The sequence below is a fragment of the Bombus terrestris genome, chromosome 13 (genome assembly GCF_910591885.1).
Source record: "Bombus terrestris chromosome 13, iyBomTerr1.2, whole genome shotgun sequence".
Lineage (NCBI taxonomy): Eukaryota > Metazoa > Arthropoda > Insecta > Hymenoptera > Apidae > Bombus > Bombus terrestris.
Genome location: NC_063281.1, coordinates 471,819 through 493,293, shown reverse-complemented (window position 1 = coordinate 493,293; position 21,475 = coordinate 471,819). Strand labels below are relative to the sequence as shown.

Below are 21,475 nucleotides of genomic sequence, written 5' to 3'. Positions count from 1 at the left end.
TAGAGTTAAGACTCAATATTTCACGAAAGCTATGGGGCTTGTAGAAACTAGCGATCAAAGGGGAGTTTTGAGAAACGCTAAGTTGGTATGACCGCTAGTTCCTATAAGCTAAGTTGGTACGACTTCTAATGACGCTCTTTTGTCTTAGAAGTCGACCATGTGTTAATTGCTTAGGCGTATCCGGTGTGATCAGACGTTTTGTACAAGGAGGAGAAATAAAAGGTGTGATAATCAATCCGTGTGAATCAGCTTGGATATCAACCCCAACCTCTATCTAACAACAGAAGAGTCAGACAAGGCGATTTAAATTACAATCTCTGTGAATATTTGTGGCGAAGGAAAGCAATAAGAAAGGCTTCGACTTATTTGCAGAATAATTCGGTCAATCAGAGTAGTTTATCTTAAAGTCAGCTATTAAAATTACTCGTTATAAATATCATTGTCACTATTCATTGGCCGGTAGTCACCTATATGATAATCAAACAGTTAAAAAAATTCTACCAAATGTCCAAATTGGACAAATTGAGAATGAAAAGAATTAAATAATAAAAAAAATATCATTCATTGGCAGAAAGAGTCGTAAATTCAGGTTACGATTGGTTAAGTTGAATAATTTCGAATATTTTTCGAATTTTCAATATTGCTGCCGGATTATGATATAGATCAAATTATGTGAGTTTGGGTGATCTTGGTTGGCTTTGTTCTTCGTGCGATAAATTTGACAAATTAAAATTAAAATATCTGCCAAACTAATTGATTTTCGATATAGATAGGTTAATATAGCTTTTTTTTATGAAATGTCTAGCTGGATCGAAAAATGTTATAAGAGATATACGGTGCTATTTAAAACATTTGGTATCTCAGAAAATATAATATAGAAAAAATAAAATTGCATCCAATCGATGAATTTGAACTAGATGTCACATAATTCATTTAAAACATTTTTCGATCAAACCAATAGGCAATGAATTATTTTAGATAGTATCTCTTATTCATCCACCCTTATATTTTAGTATATTTCCAATCCTTTATCGTATATCATACGTGTTTTATAAATATTTTGAAATTTTATTGACACTGCAATAAGACACGATAATTATGTTGATAAAATATGAACCCGATCTGAAAATATATGTAGGAGTTACAAGATATTCGAGATGGTCTGAATACTGAGGCTTACTAATATCGTAAATGATTGCCTGTTTAAATATTTTAATAATTTCATCAAAATATATACATTCATACTTGTATTAAATATCTCGCAGCTTCAATATATTTATTATATATTTTTAGAATCGTTTAAAATTTTACCAGTACAAATTTAAAAAATAAATTTTTAAAATGTTTCGTATAATATACGCAATATATTCATAAAAATATATAATATATATGAATACATTTGTGATTATTGTTTTATTAGATTTTACATATTCTAATATATAATGTGATCTATTAGATTATATATACTACATGTTTGCCAATAAACAGAACAAAAAAGGAAGCGGTTAGTTTATCATTAAAAGAAAATCTTCTAATATTGCTCCAACTGACCTCTAAAAATCATATGAAAAAGTCTCCAATCGTTTGGAATAGCGAATGGAAAAATTTTGCAGCATCATGTGTATGTTACAGAAGCATATAATATTCTGCCCCATCGCTTGAAATCCTAAACAGCGCATTGGAGACGGCAATGCCATTTATTCACAACGTTCCTTATCTAAGCAATGAAGAGACACAGCAGCGGTTTTACTGGGTAAAGGTGAAATTTCCTCGGCCGTACCACCGTACGCGGTTGCGTCTGAGGCGCAGCTATCCTGATTCCTAGTTCCTACATAGCTGCACGGCGCATAGCCGATAAACCGATCGCTCGAAAAACAATCAATCGCACAATGATGCAACAGTGTCCATGCATCTGTTACGTAAAATAAAAAAAAAAAAAAAGAAATCGAAGATGAAAATAAAAAAGAGAGTTTATTTCTTAACACTTTATTTACAATATTGACAGTTTACTTCCGAACTTCAGCTGTGACTTTCCAAGTCTGAAGTTCTTACAACTTAACTTTCGATCGGATTCGATTGTTTTTTCTTTGTCACTCCTCAATATCAGCACTATCCACGCGTTTGTTAGGTGTCCGCGACCGTTGCTGTGTACCCCTTCTTCTCGAACATTCGGCGTAAGGACCGTTGGGATATTGATGGCTCATTAGGGATTTCGCTTCGGCGATATACATTGTCGCCGAGTGCCGCCACATCTTTACCTCCGTCATCAGCCTATCAGTTATGAAGTGTGCCGGTCGTGACACATTTACAGCTTCCGACGCAAAATAGAAAAGAATCGGTGGCGGAGCTGTGGAGGTAGAAAAAGATAACAAGTCTCCCGTATGATAATTATTACGAGAAAGATTCGTAAGCCTGACCATCAGCGACAGTGCCATAAGCATTGATCCAACTACTTGAGACGGTGTGGCAGTGTCACGATCGGCATACTTCAGATCCGATGGACCGATGATGGAGATAAAGATGTGGCGGCCTTGGCGACAATGTATATCGCCGAAGTGCCTAATGAGTCATCTATATTCCAACGGTTCTTCCACTGAATGTTCTAGAAGCGTGACAACGGTCACGTATACCTGCAGGGTAGTGAGGATATTGAGGGATGGCAAACAAAGAAGAAACAGATCTCACCGAAAGTCAAATTGTAAGAGCTTCAGTCTTGGAAAGTCACGGCTGGAGCTCAGAACCAAATCGCAGTCAGTGTAAACTCAGAGTACAAGAAATAAATTCTCTTGTTTTTTGTTACCTTTTATTTTTCTTTTCGTTCGAGCTACCCCTTTTTTTATTTTACGTGACAGCAGCATGGCCTCATAGTGGGGTCCGTTTCGGTCTCTGTATCAATGATACAACACTATCGCAACGATAAGACTTTCCTATATCAAATTTTCTGTTTATAAAAATTTCATTAACATATTAGTGAGATTTCCCTGTTTAAAGTAAAACCAAACACAACATTGTTATTGTCACGTAAAATAAAAAAAGGAAATCTCAGATGAAAAGAAAAATAAAATGTAAAAAAATAAAAAAAATAAAAAAAGAATTTACTTTTGAACACTTGGTTTACACTAATTGCGATGTGGTTCTGAACTCCAGCCGTGACTTTTCAAGACTGAAGCTCTTACAATTTGACTTTCGATGGGATCTGTTTCTTTTTTCTTTGTTACCCCTAAATATCCGCACTATTCACGCTTTGTTAGGCGTCCGCGACCGTTGCCACGCATGCCTTCTTCTAGAACATTCGGCGGAAGGATCGTTGGGATATCGATGGCTCCTTAGGAACTTCGGCGGTATACATTGTCGCCAAGTGCCGCCACATCTTTATCTTCATCATCGGTCCATCGGATTTGAAGGGTGCCGGTCGTGACATCGTGTTGTTGACGATAATCAGATACAAGCGAACTTTTCGAAACATTGTACGTCAAAAGTGTTAAAGTCTAATATTAAAAAAATCAACAGTGACCGACTTCTAACAAATAACTTATTTTTGAGTACCACATGTGTGCCACAGACCAGGCTGCCAAATAAATTTCTTAATGAGCAATTAATAGAACTGAAAATACGCAACGCTTGATTATATCACAAAGTTATCGCTGTTTCTAACATTTCTTAAAAATGTTCAAAATAGTGCCTGATCAACAAAATAATGCTTTTCGGAATTCTAATCGACGCGACACGCGATGGAGCCCGATGAGTCTAAACGTGGTATTCAATTCCAATTGAATTACGTTAAAAATCAACACCTCGGATTTCTGACTTGCATTATTAAGAAATTGAGAGTCAGGCATGAAAATCTAAATTATGTCATGGTATATATTTATTTATTCGTATCTGTTTCAAAAGGCAATGTTTTACACGCGTAACTTATCGTGCGAATAAGGCTACTCTCCAGGCGTACATAGCATAATTGTACTTCCTATCCTAGCCGAATTTCTTGCATAAGAATCCGTAAATTTGTAAACTCAATATCTCAAAAACTAATTGAAATTGGTCATACAAGTGAAAAGTTAATGAATTCATCTTAGGAAACACGAAACGATCTGAAGAAAAATATATAGTTCGATGTAGGAAAATGAACTTAACATTCTTAGTTCGGAAAGTAATTATGTAAAAGCATTCGCCTTCTTCATATAAAATATTTTTTTATCCGTAATACATTAGGGAATCAATATGTAAATGGCTGTACAGAGTTACCGCAGATACTTTGTATAAATATATAATAAGTAATAAGGTTGAACTTTACTTTAGAGAACCAAACACAATTGACTTTTTTATGTGCGATCTTGTAGTTTTCGATGCGTTGAATGTAAAAATGTTGTTATTTTTATGTTCAGAGGTATGATCACATTAGTTATTACAATATTGCACGGATAAATCTATCACATCGTTTTGAGCCGAAAAAACCTTTATTGAACGTGTTTACATAGACTAGGGGAAAAAATGAGCATCTAAAAAATACGATCGAGTCTATCGATTGCATCTAGAACAATCTTCTGCCTTTTGTAACTAGCGCATCCGCATGTGGAGGGCGAGCACGAACTCACGTTGCTATTTTCAACAAATGTAAATTCTAAGTTGCCGAATTTATTAATTTAAAAGTTATAACTAGACCAAAGGATAGAATCTAATTGACGGTCAGCTAACAAAATAAGGGGGAGAAGTTATTCCTATGCGAACTTTTTTGGCCGTTTTTATTATCATAACAACATTAATTTGGCATCGTGGATGAAAGTGATTCGAAGACAGCTGGTTATTTAAAAAGGTTTTTTTTTTTTTTTTTTTATTTATTTATTAAGATTCACAATTTGTCCAATTTGGACATTTGGTGGAATTTTTTAACGGTTAAAATTAGCATGTTGGTGGCTACTTCCAGCGGGGTACCATCCTCGTGTTTCTTAGGTTATGTCCTTTATAAGGTCTGCTGGGTGCTTCCTTTTTAGTCTTCTGTCCATATTTATTATTTTGTATGTTTCCGCAGCTAGCCGGTTTATGTGTGTTGCTATTCTTAATTTGTATTTCTCGGAGTATCTGCTGATTTCTTCCTTGACCGTTAGCATTCCCAGGTCCCTTCGTATATCTTCGTTTCTGACGTACCAAGGTCCGTTTACTATTGTCCTGAGGATTTTAGCCTGTATTACCTCTATTTTGTTTATATGGCTCATTGCTGCCGTCCCCCATAGTGATATTCCGTACGTCCAGATTGGTTTTATGATCGTTTTATATATTTTTAACTTGTTTTCTGTGCTTAGTTTGGATTTTCGGCTTGTTAGCCAATGCATTTGTCTTCTTGTTTTCTGTATTTTTTCTACTATTGATTTGATGTGTAGTTTCCAGGTGAGTTTTTGATCTAAGTGGAGTCCTAGGTATTTGACATGCTTTGTTTGCGTTATATGCGTGCCGTTCAATAGGATGTTTGGTGGTATCTTTTTCCGTAGCGTGAATGTAATATGGTTGCATTTATTGGGGTTTGCTTTTATTTGTTTTTCTTCTAGCCAATTTTCTATTTTTACGATATGTTCTTCTAGTATTTTGACTGCCGTTCCTGGGTTAGTATGCCTGACTAATATAGCTGTGTCGTCCGCGAATGTCAATACTGTGCTGTTGGTAGTTGTTGGTATGTTCGCCGTGTATAATGTGTATAGTATTGGGCCTAGGACGCTTCCTTGTGGTACCCCGGCCTTGATGTCTTTAACTTGAGAATGTGTGTCCTTGATTTTTATTACGAAGGTTCTGCTGCTTAGGTAGGATTTTATTAAGTGGTGTATTTGCTCCGGGAATTGTTTCCTAATTGTTTGTAGTAGACTTTCATGGTTAATTTTATCGAATGCTTTCTCTATGTCTATAAAGAGGGCTGTGCAGTATTCCTTGTTTTCTAGTGCTACTATTATTTCGTTTATAAGCCTGTGCATTTGCTCTATCGTGGAGTGTTTGTTTCTGAAACCAAATTGGTGATCCGGTATTAGTTTTTTTGTCTCTATTATTGGTTTTATGCGTCGTATATTATCTTTTCCAGTATTTTGGAAAATACTGGAAGCAGTGATATTGGTCTGTAAGATGCAGTTTGGTGCGGGTCTTTGCCTGGTTTATGTAACATTTTGATCTGTGCTAATTTCCATGGTTTGGGGAAGTATTGAATTCTTAGAATTGCATTGAATATTATTGTTATTAGTCTTATTGCTTTTGGCGGAAGGTTTTTCAAGATTTTACCATTGATTAGGTCGATTCCTGGCGCTTTGTTGTTTTTTGTTTTATCAATTATGTTTCTAATTTCTTGTGCCGATGTTTTAGGTATGGTGTATTCCTTGTCGGCTGTGGTAGTAGTGGTTTGTGGATCCTCCTCCGTATGACTTTTGAGGTTGCTGTTGTTGATAATGTGTGGTGTGAATGTGTTGCAGAGGTGGTTGGAGAATTCTTCAGCTTGTTCTTCGTTGCTTCTTGCCCATGTGTTATCTGCTTTTCTGATTGCCGGGACGGGTATTATTGGCTTCCTTATTTTTTTCGTGGCTTTCCATAGTGAATAGTTGGTGTTCTCGTGTGTGGAGAGTGTCCCTATGAACTTTGCGAATTCGTTATCGTTGTGCTCCTTTATTTTGTTTTTTATTTCCTTTGCAAGTTTGTTTAGGCGTTTTTTGTTTTCTCGAGTTCTGTGATTTACCATTTTGCTTTCGCTTTTCTTTTTTCTCTAATTTTGTCGAGTATTTCTTGCGGAATTGTTATTGCTTGTCTGCTGGTTGGTTCGGGTGTAGTGGTTGTCCTTGCTGCTTCTTGGATAGTTGCTGTCAATGTTGCTACTGCCTGTTCTGTGTGTTCAGGAGTTTTTAACGGGATGTTGCAGTTTATTTTGCTTTCTATTATTTCTTTGAAAGTTTGCCATTTGGTGGTTTTATTGCATAGTGTTTCTGGTTTGCTATAGTGAATTGGTTTGTTTCTGTATTCAATTATTATGGGTGTATGATCGGAGCTGAGCTCGAGGTTGGGTGTTATTTTTAGTTTATTTGTGTTTAGTCCCCTTGTAACTGCAAAGTCCAGAAGATCTGGTTTTTTGTTCAGGTCAGTCGGCCAATGTGTCGGTGTTCCTGTGGATAATATATTGAGGTTATTATTTCTAATGTATTTTTCCAGTGTTCTACCTCGAGGTGTAATGTTTCTTGACCCCCAAAGCGTGTGCTTTGAGTTGTAGTCTCCCGCTGCGATGTACTTGTCCCCTAGGTCCTGGAAGTATTCTTCCCACATTTGTGTTGTTATTTTGTGTCGCGGAGGCACATATACTGCTGACAACTGGAAGTAGTTGCTGCTAGTTTGAACTGTAACAGTGGTTGCTTGTAAATATTCTTTGTTAACTTGGCTGTGTAGATAATGTTTGATATCGTTTCTGACTATCACTGCTGTCCCTCCGTGAGCTTTTCCTGAGGGGTGTTTGGTATCATATATGGTGTAGTATGGTATTTTCAAGTAGCTTTTTGTAGTGAAGTGTGTTTCTGAGACAAGTAGTATGTCTATATTATTATTGTATATGAATGTTTTAATTTCGAGGGCCCGTTGTTGGAGGCCGTTTGAGTTCCAGGCTGCTATTTTTAGAGTGTCCGTTTTTATTTTTTGCTTAGCACGTTTGTAATTAGTTGTAGCATGACTGTTATTTGTTGGGTTTGCTGTTTGAGTACTGCGTTTTGTTCGCTTATCATTCTGGTTAGCATTTCGGTGTTCTTTATGGATTGTTTGTGCAGTTCTTTGATTTCTGCAGTGTCATTGTTACTATTGCTGTGGTATTGGTTGTGTGTATGTGTTGGTTGGCTGGTTACTTGAGCATAGCTTAGACCACCAATGGTGTTGGTGCTGATAGGTTTGGTGTTTATTGCTTGCTCTGTATTTGGTATTATTTCAGGTTTTGTGCTGTCATGTTGGGCTTGTGTGTTAGTGATTGTCCTGCTTCGTAGAGGCGGGAACAGTTTACGTTGTAATTGTTTTCTTACTTCACATCCTTTATAGCTGGCTGGGTGGTTTCCGTTACAGTTGAAGCATTTAACTTTTTCTATTTTTCCTGAATATGGGCAGTGTGCAGTTAAGTGATTTTTTGCGCACTTGACGCAGGCTGGGCTTCTGTTGCAGTAGTTTTTAGTGTGTCCGTATTGTTGACACCGAATGCATTGAGGTATATCTTTTTTGTGTCGTGGTGGTTCGACTGTTACTATTGTGTTTAGTATTTGTTTGATATCATATATTTCCTTGTTATTGATTCTGGGTTCAAGTTCTATTAAGAATAGTGGTAGTGGTTGCTTTGTGTCGAATCTTGTTATATTGTTTATTGTTCTTGTTTGATGTCCAATTTTAGCTAACTCCTCGCTTAGTTTATGTATGTTGGTTTTAGGATGCAATCCTCTTATGACAATTTTATAGCTCCTTTCAGTTTTAAGCTGATACGTGTGGTAGATAGCATTTTTTTCTTTTAATGCTTTTATAACTTTCCTAAATGATTCTGGTGTGTTTGTTTGTATTTTTACTTGATCCAATTTTGTTTGCTTTATTGTGTAGTTGTTTTTCTCATCTAGATTATTTAGTAGATCGATGAGCGGGTCTATTATTTGGGCTTCAACAAAGATTGGTGGTGGTTTTGTAATATGGTTTGTTTGGATAGTGGTTTTATTTGCGGGATCAGCGTCTATTTCTTCCGTTAGTGAGTTGAAGGAGTTACTTAATGGTAATTCTTGCAGCCATCGCTGCTTTTCTGTAACTGGGTTTCCTATGGCACTTATGTCTGTGGTTGTTTTGCGTTTTTTGTTAGCCTTCGCTGGCTTCCAGCTTTCGTCTTGGTAGTATCTTTCATGTTCTGAATTGCTATCTTCCTGTCCCCGATGCTCTTTTGTTTCTTCTGTCTCCATGTTAATTTGTTTGGTTTTTATATAATATGTTTCTCCTTTTGTTGCTATGTTTATAGTTGGTATCTGCATTGTTATTTTATTTCCTCCTCACTATCACTTTGCAGCACTATTACTTTAGAGCACTTTTTCACTATTCACTTATACCTGGAGAGGACGACCGTCTAGACACGTCCGTCCTCCTCGGCTGTCCGAGCAGGAGTGATTTAAAAAGGTAAGCAGAAGTCAAGAACTTGTTGTGACTGCTCATTTGTGCGGACAAATTAGATGTAATTTGTACAGTTCACTCATTGAGCGAAACATGAATAATAGCCAATGTGGTGTCAAAGCAAAGTGTAGAATATCCTAAAAATTCTTAGTGTTACATAGATATATATGCATCGAAAACAATTAGATTGCACAAAAAAGGTCAGTAACTTTTGGTCCCATGACGTGAAGTTTAGCCAGTAATAATATTCTATATATAATAATGTCTGAATGTAAGTAATTTTCTCTTTTATAATTATTATAATTTAATTAATTTAATATATTATAATTTTATAATTACTAAAATGTTTATGAAAAAATAGTTTGTAGCGGCACTCGACAGCAAACTTCCCAACGGTTTCTGTCCCGTGCCTCGCTACACAAGGACTCTACCTTGCGAACAGATGATTGCCAGATGTCGATACACTCTCTCCGAATATTTACAGCGAGCCTAAGGACCCGCTATAAATCTTAGGATCCATGCAGCTAAGATTCTCTAAAGGAACAAATAGTCTTTGTCTCAATAGTCCCTACACATACCACCCACTACGGAAATCTGCTTTTCCTCACGTACGACGCTCCTCGCTAGCAACTTTCTCTCAAGGGCAGTTGCCATCTCTTTCCAACCACCAACTCACGATTTTGCCAATTAACAGCGACGTCCATTTCCCTCACTCTCTGAACCAACGCTTTTCTTAACGAATCCGATGATTCCGTATCCTTAGACACACCCAAGCACAGTTTTCCTAAGGAGCATCATCGCGACGCAAATTCATTCTGTTCTATCGCGAGTCGCGAGGCAAGTTGGAAGACGCCGATCTGAATTGTCCGCCAGCAGTTGTACGTAATAGCGAATCGGAATCCCTCGACATCTGTGCAATCGTCTCGACTCGAACCACCGCGTAAAGTATCGCGCCGAGCTTGAACTTGTAATCTCGAACCGATATCTGTACCGTGCTTTCGACGTGCTAGTGTATACCACAGACATAAGCAAATAAATTGTTATTGTTAACGACACGAGTGATTCTTCTATACCTATCACGTCCATCACCTCAAGTTTGTCAAAAAGTAATGTTCTGTAACATTATGAAAATTACGCTTCCTTAATCCTGCAAATTTCCCATATTTAGTGAAGATGACATTGTCAATGATATTTAATTCCATAAAAAGGCAAATCATTCCAATGATTATGTTAGTGAGGAGAACTTTTTAAAATAAAACGATTTTTCCAAACACTTGACAGAAATCGTGAATTGCGTTCATAAATTGTCTATACTGCTCGCCGTCTATTCACACTTATAAGATTGCTAAGTGCTACATGTTGAGTATTAATTTTGGTTACGTGCTAGTGGAAAATCCAACGCTACCAATCTCTGACCAGAATCACAGCCTCTTGACTAGTTATTTCAAATTGAATTAACTAGCTCGATGATGGCCCAATCATCTCAAACGGCCTCTCCGGAGCTAAGTTACAACAGCGCCGCTCTTCCTCCGCCGTGGCAAAGGGGCAATACATCCCTCTTTGCAAACGACCCGCACACAAAAAAACGCAAGCTGAAAGCATTCAAGATGAATGAAAGCAAGAGCCAAACCAACCCACCAGCTAGCCAAGTGATCACCCATAACAGGTTCGCGATACTGGAGACAACAGAAGACGCTATGGACATAACCGAAGCGGTAAATACACAACATACCCATAAAACTCCCCATTCCCTGCCAATCCTTATTGACGATATCATTGACATACAAACAGTGACAAAGACTATCGAAAAAGATATCAGCAAGGAGGACTATAAGTTAAAAATTAGTAACAACCGTGTAAAAATTCTGCCGACCAACCCAGACCCCTAGAGAAAATTAACATAGTTGCTAAAAACCTTGAATGCCAACTTCCACACTTACCAGCTCAAGCAAGAAAGACCATTTCGTTTGGTGCTACGCAACATCCACCACTCAGTCGATCTAGATGGTCTAAAGTTCGAAATGTTAAAGCATGGCCACGAAGTAACTAACATTGGCAACATTAGGCATAGAATCACGAAAAACCCACTATCCTTATTCTTCATTGACATAAAGCAAAAACAAAACAATAAAGAAATTTACAACATCAATCGTCTGATGAAGTCAATAGTTAAAATCGAACCACCTTTTGTAAAGAAAGAGATAGTACAATGCAAAAGGTGCCAAAGGTACGGCCACACGCAGAAATACAGCAATCATAATTTCCGGTGCGTTAAATGTGCAGGTAGTCACCCCACTGACCAATGCAATAAATCCCCAGAAACCTCCGCGAAGTGCATCCACTGTCAAGAAGAGCATCCTGCGAAATACAAAAGATGCTCAGCCTATAAAACACTACACAATAATAAGTATCCAAAACCGAGACCTAAGGAGATAACCAAACAAGAACCTAGACCCCAAAAATTCACCACAGCATCAATGTCCTATGCCCAGGCAGCACAAGGAAACATAAACAACTCGAAAACTCACAGTGTACACAGAAAATAGAATTCCCACCCCACAAAACACAGACAACTTCACCAAACTCGAAAAACTTATCGAGAAGCAAACTGAGCAAATTAACAACTTGCTGTCACTACTCACACTCTTCATGGACAAATTCATACGCACAGAAGCAAAATAAAACCAATGCGAATAGCTCTGTGGAACGCCAACGGTCTAGCTCAGCACAAATTTGAACTAGAACTATTCTTAAAACAACAGCAAATCGATGTGATGCTCATATCCGAAACCCACTTCACCGACAAAAACTACCTCAAAATACACGGCTACAACTTCTACCACACCCAACACCCCAGCGGAAAGGCCCACGGCGGCACCGGAATCATAATCAAATCAAACATTAAGCAGTACGAACTTCCACCATTCCAGAAAGACTACCTCCAAGCAACAAACGTAGCAATAGAAGACTGTCATGGTACAATCACCACTTCAGCTGTATACTGCCCTCCCAGACATTCCATCGCCAAAGAAGACTTTGACAGCTTCCTGGACACCCTGGGCAATAGATTCATAGCTGGAGGAGACTGCAACGCCAAACACACCCAATGGGGCAGCAGACTGGTTACAGTAAGAGGCAAAAACCTCCTCAACAGCATAATAACCAACAATCTCAACTACCTTACCACATACGAACCCACACACTGGCCCACCGACACAAACAAAATACCCGATCTCCTTGATTTCCTCATAACTAAAAATATCTCGTCAAGATACGTCCAAATCAATTCCTCGGCTGATCTCTCCTCTGATCATTCCCCCGTGATAGTAACAGTCAGTTCAACTATCATCGAGAATACACCTAATGGCTACATTCATAACCAATACCAACTGGCAGCTCTTTAGAGAAGTCTTTACACACACAACTTCAGCCTCAACTTCACTAAAAACCAATGAAGAAATCGAAGCAGCCACGGAATACCTAAATGCGAGTATAATAAACGCTATCCGCGTCTCCACACCGGCAAAAACGTCCATCAGCAATCACGAATACCCCCAGTACATATTAAAAAAAATAGCAGAAAAACGTAGACTAAAAAGGATATGGCAGACCCATAGAACACCGGAGGACAAACGCAAACTAAACAACGCAACTAGAAAACTATCCAAAACCATAAAAAACTACAATAATGACCGTTTTCACAAATATCTCACCAGCTTGTCCCCCACAGCCGACTCCAACTACTCACCATGGAAGGCCTCCAGGAAACTCACGCGCCCCCCACAAATAATACCTCCAATCCGTCGCCCGCAGGGTGGATGGGCGCGTAGCCCTATAGAAAAAGCCAACCTATTTGCCAAACACTTGACTGAAGTATTCAAACCCCATTCCTCCATAGCTGCAGCGGACGTTACTGAATACCTGCAAATGTCCACTCCTATTGAATCCTTCACTTCCGCAGAGATCATAGAACCATTCAGTCGCCTAAACCCCAAGAAAGGAGCAGGTCACGACCTAATAGGAAATAAAGCAATCAAGGAACTTCCCATAAAAGGGATTGCACTCATCGCATCAACCTTTAACGCTATCCTCCGCCTTCAACACGTTCCCAAGGCTTGGAAAATCTCACTGATCACCCTCATCCCTAAATCCGGTAAACCAATATATGAAACCAGCTCCTATCGCCCAATCAGTCTTTTACGTACCCTGTCTAAACTATTCGAGAGGATGCTCACGAATCGTCTCCTTCCACTCCTAGAAGAATTGAAAACACTCCCAGACCACCAATTCGGCTTTCGAAAACAACACTCAACAGTAGAGCAAATCCACCGCATAACCCACATGATCAGCCAAACCCTCGAAAAGAAAAAATACTGCTCAGCGGTATTCCTAGACATCCAACAGCATTCGGCAAAGTATGGCATGAAGGGCTACTCTACAGGCTCAAAAAGTTCCTACCCCATCCATACTACTCCATCTTAAAATCCTACCTAACCAACAGACAATTCATAGTTAAATGCCTAGACGCCACTTCCGCAACACTCCCAATAGAATCCGGCATACCCCAAGGTAGTGTCCTCGGACCCCTACTGTTCTCCATCTACACTGCCGACTTACCTATATCAAACGAGACAACAATAGCAACATTTGCCGACGACACAGCGCTATCAGCTACCCACGTAGACCCGGTAATTGCCTCATCCACTCTCCAGCGATGTCTCGACTCCATGGAAAAGTGGTTCCAAAAATGAGGCTTCAAAATGAACGAAAAAAATCCTCACATGTAACCTCCACGCTCCGAAAACAAACCTGTCCACAGGTCTCCATTAACAATATAATAGTTCTTAACAAGGACACAGTCAGATACCTGGGCATGACTCTGGACAGGAGATTAACTTGGAAACAACATATCTCAGAGAAATCAAAGCAACTAAAGGAAAAACTAAGAAAATTCTATTGGCTCACGGGCCGACGCTCCAGCTAAACATACAGAACAAAATAACCCTCTACAAGGCCGTAATAAAACCTGTCTGGACCTACGGAATCCAACTATGGGGTGCAGCTGTAATTCCAATATTGTAATACTCCAATGCTTCCTGTTACGTCGCCTAAAGCATCTGCACTCCAGCCCTCGCGACCGGACAGCCAGCGGCCTGCGTAACGTCATTTCGACCATCAATAAAATTAAGGACCCAATGTAGTCTTTCACTTTTACTCTATTGTATTAACAGGCGTCTTCGGACAATCCCTTTGTCCTGAAGAATTTCTTAAGCCTAAAATTATTTTCGAAGCACATCTGGTTTTTAGAGCTGACCTTGAGTTTCTTAGGCGCAATTAAAATTTACGGAGAAAGCGGACACGCACCCATTAGGCAAAATCCAAATAACTAGCTAATAAAGTAATCAGGTTTTTCCCATGAACAAGGTCACCTATAAACCCCGATGGTAGGAGGCCTCTGACTCATCCCTCAAGCATCAGCATAGGGATAACCAATCGACATCGCGGATCGTTACCCTCACTTTTCTTTACGAAAAGTGTGAACAACGAATCCGCGTTTGTCATACAAAGGGGCACACCCACACTGAACTTTCTTCCGTCTCAACGCAATAGCGCCCAATGAGTCGAAGATCTAACGCCTAACTTCTAACATTAAGTCTCATACTGTGCTACTTTTACTAATTCAATTGTACGAGCCTTGTTCTATATGGTATACATCTATATTATTCCAGTGCGATAAATTATTAAGTGTTTATATCTATTCAATCGTGTATACTAAGTGTTGGAAATATATACTTTAACTCTGTGAACCACAGTGTTATCATACCTGAATCACCCCTATTATCCTAACCGAAATCAGGGGATCGAACTATTCGTGGTGTCGATTATCCTAATCGTAACGGGAATTTACGACTCCCGTTGACGCGTATTCTAACGACCGCGTCTCCCCGCGATAGCTCGAAAATACATGGTCCTTCGAGCCGGATCACGTGCCATCAAAGAAGTGCACTGACCAGTGACTATACAGTGTCACGTGAAATCCACATTCCAACACCTTAGTCTACTGACCAAAGGAGCCGCTACCGGAGAGGAACACCTCCTTCGGTCGGTCGTCGGGCAGTCGTTCATCAAGCAGTCGGTCGTCGGGACGTCGTTCATCGCACAAACGATCCTCTCATGGACAATCGCCATCCGGATAATCAAAGTCGCGTTCGGTCCACCATTCGAGACGACCCTCCAAACATTCAAATAACCATACACCTTCGGCTCCAAGAGATACGAAAGTTCACACTTCGTATGAGTCACGCGCATCACGGACCAAGGGTAATGTCCCAGATTCCTCATCCAAAACCCAACCAGAACAAAACTGACTAAACAAACGGGCCGCAAAGGGAGGGACCGAAGTGACACATATATCTCCAAACGTTACACCGCATCATGATCTGCTAGTCACAACACAGATCGATGTGCTAGACAAGAGGGCATCACCAATTCGAGCCAGAGCATTGCTAGATACTGGCTCTAGTATGAATTTCATGACTGAGAAATTCGCAAACTCCCTCGGTATAAAACGAAAGAGATGTTCGGTCCCAATCGGAGCCCTCGACGACTTGACTACCATCGCAAGGAGCTAACTAACGGCAACCATTGTTTCTATGGATGGCAAATATGAACGCACAGCAACGTTCTTAGTAATCACAACAATATCATCGGCAGTCCCAGACCACCCAATCGATCGGTCCGCCCTCCAGATACCCAAAAATCTAAAATTAGCCGATCCAACATTTCACATACCAAGCTCGATCGAAATATTATTAAGCTAGGGACCAACGTTAGTATCATTATCTGTCGGACAGATTAAAATACCACAATCCATCGACACTGAGTTATGTTTGCAAAAAACTCGCTTCGGTTGGGTTATCGGGGAGAGCCCACCCGCGCAATCGGACACACATTCGTTTCACATTACCACAGCCGATCTACAAACGGATCTCGCGCGATTCTGGGAAATCGATGAGGGACCATCCACCATACATTTATCGGAATCGGAATTACAATGCGAAGAACATTTCCGTAACTATGTCCGACGCAATAAGGAAGGGCGATATATCGTCGCCCTGCCCTTCAACGAGAAGCTTTCCACGCTTGGGACATCAAAGTCCGTTGCAATGAGTAGACTCGCCGCTCTTTCTCGCCGGTTCCAACGCGATAAGCAATTCGAAGCCGCGTACAACACGGTGATCCAAGAATATTTAGACTTGGGTCATATGACCAAGATTACGCATAATCGTCCCTCAAACAATGGTTACTATTTGCCGCATCACGGTGTGATAAAGGAATCGAGCAACACCACTAAACTCCGGGTAGTGTTCGATGGATCAGCAATCAGCACCACCGGAGTTTCTCTCAACGATACTCTGCATACCGGACCCAAACTCCAAGAAAATCTGGTTGAAATTCTGCTGAGATTCCGATCACATCAGTATGTCCTAACGGGTGACATCGAGAAGATGTATCGACAAATTCTCGTACGCCCAGACGATCGTAAATATTAACTGATTCTATGGCGCAATTCCAACGGGGAAATCGATACTTATCAGCTCAACACCGTGACATTCGGACTATCAGCTGCCCCATATTTAGCACTCCGCTGCCGGAAACAATTAGCAGAAGACGAAGGACATCGATTCCCGCGAGCGTCATCGGTTGTACAGCGTGATTTCTATGTCGACGACGCCCTCACCGGGGCCGATACAAAGGAAGAGTTAATAGCGATACGACACGAACTCACGGACCTTCTCAGATCGGGCGGCTTAAACATCCGTGAACGGGCATCTAACGATAAGGACATACTGCGTGGATTATCCGAAAGAGATACAAATCGAATACTACAATTGGGTGAGTCACAAACATTGAAGACTCTAGGTATCTATTGGGATTCCCAGGAAGACACAATACTTTACTCAGTTGAACCCACAGCGACCACCACCCGTGTCACAAAGCGATCAATGAGTTCGGTGATAGCCCGAATTTATGATCCACTAGGATTGCTCGCGCCAGTGATTGTCAGAGCCAAAATATTGCTTCAACGCGTCTGGGCATTAAAACTAGATTGGGATGAATCCTTGCCATCCGAGTTGCATACAGAATGGGACCGATACTATATCCAACTACCCTTGCTTAATGATATTCGATTCCCTCGCAAAACGGTGGTCAAAGCAGCTATTCAGATAGAATTACACGGTTTTTGCGACGCCAGTGAAAAGGCATACGGGGCATGTATATATCTGCGCAGTCTCAGCTCGGATGGACATATCGAAACCCAATTACTCACCGCGCGATCAAAGGTCGCGCCGCTAAAATCTCTGACAATCCCAAGACTCGAATTAAGCGGCGCATTGCTCCTCACCTCGCTAATGTCCGTGGTAAAGAATTCTCTCACTATAGACGTTTCTCGGATCATATATTGGACAGATTCGACTATCGTGCTCCAGTGGATCAAGTCCTCGCCACATACGTTAAAAACATTCGTAGCGAACCGCGTGGCCGAGATCCAAACGAAAACCAACATCGCTGATTGGCGGCATGTGTCTACTGACGACAACCCAGCGGATTTGATCTCCCGAGGGCAGAGTCCCAAGGAATTCTTGCGTCCAAACATCTGGAAACACGGACCCGAATGGCTCAAGCAGCAGCAGGAGAACTGGCCGATCTGGATTCCTACACCGTCGGGGGACATCCCGAAACAGAAAAAGACGATCTGTCTAACGACGAATAACAACGATAACTCCCTCCTCCACCGATACTCGTCCTGGACCAGACTAATCAGGGTCGTCGCCTGGTGTCTTCGATGAAGACATAAACAAAACCCATCTGCCCATCTAACAACAGACGAATTAACCAGGGCCCACAACAGGGTGATCAAGATCATACAATCCGGTCATTTCGCGACGGAAATTCGGACACTACAGAAAGATCGAAGCAAGGACGTTGGAGGAAAACTACAGCCATTAAATCCCTTCCTCGACGAAGATGGGATATTACGAGTCGGAGGACGACTAACCAACTCGTCTATACCCTTCAATCAAAAATACCCTATTATATTACCGAAAGCACCTGTTACAGAGCTCATCATAAACCAGGAGCATCGGAAAAACCACCACACCAGGACACAAGCTACCCTGTACGCGGTAAGACTGCGCTATTGGCCGATCGACGGTCGTAGCCAAGTGTGGCGTACCATGAAAAGGTGCGTCCGCTGCTGCAGAGCCAACCCGCCACCAGTGGAATATTTGATGGGTGATTTGCCAGAGGCGCGTATTACCGAATCGCGTCCGTTCACGATCGTCGGAATTGACTACTGCGGCCCATTCTACATCAAGGAGAGGAGGGATCGCAACCGACGTAAAATAAAAATATACGCTGCCATATTCGTCTGTCTAGCAACAAAGGCTGTCCATATAGAACTAGTCAGCGATCTAACCACCGACGCTTTCCTAGCCGCTCTACGCCGATTCATCTCGCGGCGAGGACATTGCGCAACCATCCTTACCGACAATGGCACCAATTTCGTCGGGGCCAACCGGAGCTGCAAGAACTCCGGACCCTATTGCAGTCTGACGACCACAAGGAGAGGGTACAGAATTTTCTCGCCGACCGATAGATACAATGGCATTTCAATCCTCCAAACTCACCACACTTTGGCGGTTTATGGGAAGCCGCGGTGAAATCCTTCAAGCACCATCTCATCCGCGTCGTCGGCACGGAACTATTGACCTTTGAGCACCTTCATACTCTTGTGTTTGAAATTGAAGCCATCCTTAATTCACGTCCACTGACTCCCATATCATCCGATCCGAAAGATCCCCCTGTCCTCACTCCCGGTCATTTTCTAATCGGTGACACACTCACAAGTTTACGGGAGCGTGATTTCAGGACAGTTCCATCAGGACGGTTATCAAGTTGGCAGCGCATCCACCAGATCAAACAGTATTTCTGGAGCAGATGGTATCGAGAGTACCTCAACGAGCTAACCCGCCGCAACAAATGGGATAAGGGCAAACACGATATCCGAGAAGGTACTGTAGTAGTTCTCAGGGAGGATAACGTACCATCCATGCAATGGCCTTTGGGCCGCGTGATCAAGGTCCATCCAGGAGTCGACGGAATCATACGGACCGCTACCGTGCAGACGGCAACAACTACCCTGGATCGTGGCGTCAAAAGATTGGTCCCCTTACCCATTCACTCAGATCCAGACTCTTCCAACCATCCACACGGTGCGAAGGAGATTCGCCAACGACGCACCTGACTCCACAGCCAGAATTTTGATCGGTGCCCTCTCAACGGGGGGAGGATGTTACGTCGCCTAAAGCATCTGCACTCCAGCCCTCGCGACCGGACAGCCAGCGACCTGCGCCATGTCATTTCTACCGCCAATAAAATTAAGGACCCAATATAGTCTTTCACTTTTACTGTATTGTATTAACAAGCGTCTTCGGACAATCCCTTTGTCCTGAAGAATTTCTTAAGTCTAAAATTATTTTCGAAGCACATCTGGTTTTTAGAGCTGTCCTTGAGTTTCTTAGGCGCAATTAAAATTTACGGAGAAAGCGGACACGCACCCATTAGGGAAAATCCAAATAACTAGCTAATAAAGTAATCAGGTTTTTCCCATGAACAAGGTCATCTATAAACCCCGATGGTAGGAGGCCTCTGACTCATCCCTCAAGCATCAGCATAGGGCATAACCAATCGACATCGCGGTTCGTTACCCTCACTTTTCTTAACGAAAAGTGTGAACAACGAATCCGCGTTTGTCATACAAAGGGACACACCCACACCGAACTTTCTTCCGTATGAACGCAAGAGCGCCCAATGAGTCAAAGATCTAACGCCTAACTTCTAACATTAAGTCTCATCAGAAAAGGAAAAGAACCAGCAGAGCACGAAGTTATGAATCTGACGATAGTAGTGCTAGTAGAGAGATTTTTGATACATCCACTAGCGAAGGCAGCATTGCAACTTATAACTTTATCTGCGCTTCTGCATCTACGAGTACTACTGTAAATGAGATACGTGAACAAGAGAATTTTTTTCCCTTTATTGAGGACTCTGGGTCTCAGTGTTCGCTAACTCGCGAAGCTAAACCTATTTTAATTTGTCTATTCGACTTTTTTAAACCGTTTATCGACTCGTACATTTTAACATTAATTATTCGCGATACAAATAAATATGTCCAAAAATTATTGCACGTGATTTTACCGTGATCTATAATATTATGTGAAATTACTCAAGGGTCTAGAACGTAAATGTGGAAAACAGGCATTTTGCTCGAAATGAAGACATTTCTAGTAGTTTTATTGGAAATGTAATTGTGTTGTATTTACATACATAACGCGTCAACTCGACGAATACGAACAATCGGACCAACCAGACCGAAACCTTTAGTTCTCATACCGCAAATCTTTTGACGAGGTTTGGAACAAAATCAACTTTGTCCAAGAAGAATTGGAAGAGCTAGATGAGGGCGAAACTGCGCGCGTAGCGGCAGTGCGTAGCAGCATTATTACGCGAATATCACACTATTGATGCACGAATAATCGGCCTCATGGATAGCGTACACCCATCCACCCGGCCGAAACCGATAAATACAGTGAAGTTGAAACCTATCAACTTAATACGGGGTTACGGGTTATTAGCAGCTCCATACCTGGCCCTCCGGTGCTTCAAACAGTTGGCAAACGATGAGGAACATCGGTATTAGAGCCCGATTTCTACGTAGATGACGCCCTCACCGGAGCTGATACGAAGGAGGAGGCACTGCCAGTCAGAAAAGAGCTCACCGACCTTTTAAAATCAGCCTGGTTCAATATCAGAAAATGGGCTTCAAACGACTCGGGCATACTTAAAGAACTATCGGAACGAGACAAATGCAGGAAGCTACAATTGGGTGAGTCTCAAACCCTAAAAACCCTCGGGATCTTTTGGGACTCCCAGGTCGATGCGATTCTTTATTCGGTCGATACCCTAACTAACCTCCTACGGGTTACAATGCGACCAATATGTTCTGTGATAGCCAGAATTTATGATCCAATAGGATTGCTCGCGCCAATCATTATGTGAACAAAAATCATTTTACAACGAGTCTGGTCATTAAAGATCGAATGGGATGAATCACTTCCCGCAGACCTGCATTCTGAATGGAATCGGTACTGTAGCCAATTAGCGTTGATCAACAGCATTCGGTTTCCGCGCAAGACAGTAGTACCAGCAGCAATTACGATGGAACTCCACGGCTTTTGTGATGCCAGCGAGAAGGCTTACGGAGCCTGCGTCTATCTCT

At 41.3% G+C, this 21,475-nt stretch overlaps 1 long non-coding RNA gene across 1 annotated transcript in view; it reads right to left on the bottom strand.

Annotated features, from left to right (window-relative positions):
- Positions 1-1,954: 1,954 nt before the first annotated feature.
- Positions 1,955-21,475, bottom strand: part of LOC125386174 — a 34,243-nt gene continuing 14,722 nt past the window's right edge. The window contains exon 2 of the long non-coding RNA XR_007226087.1: positions 1,955-2,347. This is a non-coding gene — a long non-coding RNA (uncharacterized LOC125386174). The remainder of the gene's footprint in view (positions 2,348-21,475) is intronic.